This window comes from Pinus tabuliformis, chromosome 3_2 (genome assembly GCF_031772625.1).
Source record: "Pinus tabuliformis cultivar Carrire ecotype Pingquan chromosome 3_2, CPIR1, whole genome shotgun sequence".
Classification (NCBI taxonomy): Eukaryota; Viridiplantae; Streptophyta; class Pinopsida; order Pinales; family Pinaceae; genus Pinus; species Pinus tabuliformis.
Window position 1 is genome coordinate 1,136,532,090 of NC_142302.1, and position 5,119 is coordinate 1,136,537,208.

Here is a 5,119-nt window from a genome sequence, read left to right on the forward strand (position 1 = left end):
ATAATTATAATATAACTAAAAAAGTTTTAAATTGTTAAAAATTATAATAAGTCATGGTTTTGTAACACAATTTTTCATGTCTTTCAACATGATTTTTAGATCAAAATTGAATACTTAAAGATTCATGCATTGTATACAGTTCACCATCAAGTTCCATTAATGGCTCACTAATCTCATTCATAAGAAAATTAAAAAATCATATTTAAGATTAGAATTTAGCTTTTAAAATTTTATTGATAATATAAACAAATTATATATAGCTAAATGGATCAAATTATATATTTAAAAGAATAGAATTGTTATTGATGTTTCATCAATTTGATTTACATGAAAAATTAAAAAATCACATCTAAATGGGAATTCAACATTTAAACTATTGTTAATTACATAAACAAATTAGTTATGGTTGAATTTAAAATATAATCCATTAATTTGTGCTCTGAAGATAGTACAATTAGTTTCATATCACCTTTTTTGGAGAGGTTCTTATTTTGTAGATATGAATATTGACATCATGGATAATAGTAATAAATTACATTAAGATATAATATTTTCATTTGGTTAATAAAGTGTTATTAAATCATTTAATTTTCACATTAATAATAATCATAAATAGATAGTAAATATGAACAAAAGTTTGGTCAAATAATTAAAAATAATATCAAAAGTGTTATTAAAATCCAATATAATTCATAAAATCAATTCATTAATCTAAAAAAGTGTGTTTATAAGTTATGGATGAATGTTATTTTTTAATTATACCCTTTCATTTATAGACAAATAAATTATGGAATTAATTTGAGACAATTAAAAACATTGTCATTATGAATGGCCAATAAAATAAACCAATGTATAGTTGCAATGTCACAAAAGCGTGTACTTTTTATTTTGATAATACCGACATATAAATATAAATACTTTAGAAGTTTACTTCAATGATTATAACTTTAAGAAAAAGCAAGTGCCATTGTATGCACAATGGAAATATTGAAATCTTATAGTATTGCAATTTTCACAAACTAAAATGAGGAAGAACTATGGGCATTTGATGCATGTGTATCACTCTTTGTTGCATTTGTATTGCTAAGCAAATTAGATATGCTTTGCCTTAATCTCCTAGAAGCAACTACATTTGCCCCCAAATCATTTCTAAGGTTCTCCAATACCATTACCACATCTCTCATAGTTGGTCGTTCATTGGGTGAATCTTTCGAACAAACCAAACCAACTTGTATAAGAGAAGATATGCAATTGAGTACATTGTTTTCTTCAAATTCATCTCCTTCCACCTCCCTAAGAAGGTCATTGTCAATTACCTCCTTAACGTTGCTTGGAAAGGCTAGATTTACCCACTTGTGCAAGTTCAGGTCTCCAGAAAACATATCATTAGTTGGTCGTTTCCTCGTAAGCATTTCCAATAACAAAATGCCATAGCTGTAAATATCTCCTTTGGTAGAGACTGGCTGACCGAATCCATACTCTGCATTTAAGATAACATTCATCAAATTTTACTCTATTTTTCCATACAAAAATGTTGGTGAGACATTTAGAAATGACAAGCAAACATTTAACATTCTAAATGTCATACCTGGTGCAATATAGCCCATAGATCCTTTCAAAGAAAGTGTTGAAGTAAGTGACCTAGTAGAGGTTTCATCAATTAATCTTGCAATACCAAAATCTGTTACATGCCCTGACATGTCTTCATCAATAAGCACATTATTTGGTTTTAAATCACAATGCACTACTTGCACAAATGAATCATGATGAAGATATTCAATGGTATGGGCCACATCTATTGCAATGTCCAATCTTGTTTTTAGTCCCATTTCACATGCATATTCACCATTGTTGTCATTTTTATTAGGATACAAATGCTTCTCCAGGCTTCCATTAGACATAAATTTGAACACTAATCCTTTGAAATCAATGTTGCAACATGAGGTTATGATTTTCACCAGATTCCGATGTCGAACCTTTTGCAAGACGCTACATTCCGCTTTAAAACTCTTTTCAGCGTTGTCGTTTAGCAAATGGAAAACTTTTACAGCAACAAGTGTGCCATCAATCAAAATTCCTTTGTAAACTGAACCAAAATTCCCTGTTCCCAACAAGTTGGCCTCAACAAATCCATTAGTTGCTATATGAAGCTCTTGATATGAGATCCTTTTGTGCTCCAACCTTTGCAAAATGGCTTGTGAGGAATCAAAGTTTTGCACATGCATATTTCTGTTCCAAAGGAATCCCTTTCTTTTCCAATGGAATCCAAAAAGTAAACAACATAATATAAAAGCAGCGACTCCACTCACTGGCAGTATCAGTCTTTTCACAAGTGCAAAATGATGTCTTGGTGTTTGACATGCAGGCAGTTGAAAAACTTGCGGTCCACAAAGGCCAGGATTTCCAATTAAGGACATGACAATTGTTCTATTTGCAAAAAACCCTCCTTCTGGAATTTCCCCAGTGAAATTGTTGAAAGACAAATTCAAGCTTTGAAGCATTTTCAAATTCTTGAGTGTGACCATTGGTATTATACCTGATAAGTTGTTCAAAGAGAGGTCTAGGCTTGCAAGGCTTTGTAAATTTCCAAGTGACTGTGGAATAGATCCTTGGAAGGAATTGTGAGATAAGTTCAATAATTGTAGCTCATTGCAACTTCCAAGTGCAGGGGGGATTGCCCCAGGGATTGGTGGTCATTGTGGAAAGAGTGGGATCCTTTCCCAGGGGTGAAGGTGAAGGAAAAGATGAGGAGGAGAAAGAGGAGATGAAAAGCAAAAGAAAGAGAGGGCATGGTGGTTGAAATCGCAGCCTCTGGGAGAGGGGAGGGGAGAAATGCAGTGAGTATAGGTGGAGAAGTAAGTGAGTATTTATAAAGGGCAAAAAGGAGAGAAACCGCGTGTTTCGGCGAAGACTTAGTATTGCGGAGCAACTAAACTCGGTGTCACCTCAAGTTGCGGGGACAAAGGAATCAATCGTCCATCCGTTCTCTTGAAAAAAAATTATTGAATAACAAAGTTAATGCTACATCTGTCATTAGTTAAAAAGTGTCCCAACGACGCGTAGAAAATTGGGTGCCGATGTTCTCGTTGAAACATCTGCCGAGAAAATGAGTTTCCGATGTTTTCGTTGAAAAGTTTCGTGTGAATGGTTTACCATTCAACATGATTTCCCACCTCCCTTTTGTCGAACAATTATAATTTTTTGATATTAAAAATAAGCAGGAAATCAGTTTCTCACCCATCTGTAAACCAAAAACTATTATGTAATCAGAAATTACTCTATTTAATAGTAGAAGTTCCTTTAATTTATTAATAAACAAATATAATAATGAGTTATTTTAATTTATTAATAAACTAATATAATAATGATTTGATAAATCGTTATTTATTTCGAAACCTTTTGATTCCGTATGGCTACATGATAACGATTTATTATTTATTAAGAAAGATCAGGCTACCAAAGATTTCACATAACTTTTGTAAACTGTATTTCGTTAATTTCGGTAATGTGAAATAAAGGAGAGAAACCGCTTGTTTGGGCGTCGTGAAGAAGACGTAGTACCGTGTATAGTGTGAACGTAGAGAGGGGAAAAACGTGAAGGAAGAGGCATGAATGATGAGCCCGTTCCTCCTCAGCCAAACAAAAAATATTATTTATTCTCACAAGGCTCACGAGTCAAAGAATTCTTTCAAAAAGTCTTCCACTGTGGAGAAAAGTGGTTTCCGATGTTCTCGTTAAACTATTATTTAATTTCACAACGCTCACGAGTCAAAGAAGTCTTTCAAAAAGTCTTCCGATGTTGTCGTTAAAACATATTCAACCTGATCGTATAAAATGAGTTAATGTGAGTCCAAAACTAAACTCGATTACCAATAGAAGCATGAACCAAAAGTTGCTTTAATTTACTAATGATTTGATAAAACATTTTTAAATTTATTATTTAACAAAGATGACGCTAACAAAGTGTGGAGGTGGCTTGAAAAAAATAGTGGCAAGCTTAACCATTGGCGGGAGACTTAATTGGGAGGACCCCACATTGACATCAGAGCCCACTAAAGCTATCCGGAAAAGAATACAAGGTAGCGACTAGAGGAGCGCTGACTGAGAGAGGGTTTGTATAGGATTAAGCCAGAAGTCATTAAATTTTTATAAAGGAAATATGGTGCAAAACAAGGTTGCAGAACCCTTCTCTCTCCTCTCTGAAAATGGGTCACATGATAGCATATTATTGGCCCAGATGACGAAGGATTATGATGTTAGAACTAGCAAATGGGAGCACGACATATGGTAGTCATATTCAATGTTTTTGGGTACCTGAATGGTCCATTTCTGGGTGACACATGTCACGAATCATAGGCTGACACATAGCACAAGTGATTTCATCATGACATCATCCCACTAATAAGACCCTGAAAGGTCTTGAAGTGGCACAAAGGAAGATCAACAACATGATTGGGCATTGGGAATGGCTTGGGCATGTTAGAGTTAACCTATCCCATAGATATTTTATATTGGCTCTTGATATTGCAGGAGGATCCCATAAGGATAACTCATCCCGTAAGGAAGACCCTGGTAGATTATAAAGGGGCATATGCTTATTGTGCTTGGTAAAGAGCACCATGAAGGTGGTTCCATGTTTGACAAAAGAATACCAAGGGTGCAGGGCTTTTGCAAAGGAAAATAAGCCCTCACATGCTTAAAAAGACTCTAACACCTTAAGGTTTGAGTAGTGGTCACAACACTGAGTCCTATGGTGGAAAAGAGGCTAAGCACAAGCACGAGAGGAGATAAAATTAAAAATGGTCACAAATTCATTTTGGCAAGCATAAGCACTTGGGTCCAACGCTTATATGGAACCAATGGTTAGCAGTGACGATGTATCAAAAGGTTTCGGTTCTATGTTTAAATTATTATGGAATGAATACTCGACAGTTATATTTGTGGAAATTCTTTGGAATAAAGCCTTTGGGCCATAACCAAAGGCTTTGGATGAATGATTCAACATCTTGGTTTGGTAGTGTGGCAATATCTTACATGGTCGGTTGAGTTGATAGCTATTTTGATAGCATGTTATGATTAATAGATCCTTTGGGCTAACAAATGAATGAGTCAGAAACAT

General features: G+C 34.3%; 1 pseudogene; it reads right to left on the reverse strand.

Moving 5' to 3' along the window:
• Window positions 1-1,019: 1,019 nt before the first annotated feature.
• LOC149184712 (putative LRR receptor-like serine/threonine-protein kinase At3g47570 pseudogene) lies at window positions 1,020-2,225 on the reverse strand (annotated as a pseudogene).
• Between the last annotated feature and the right edge of the window lie 2,894 nt (window positions 2,226-5,119).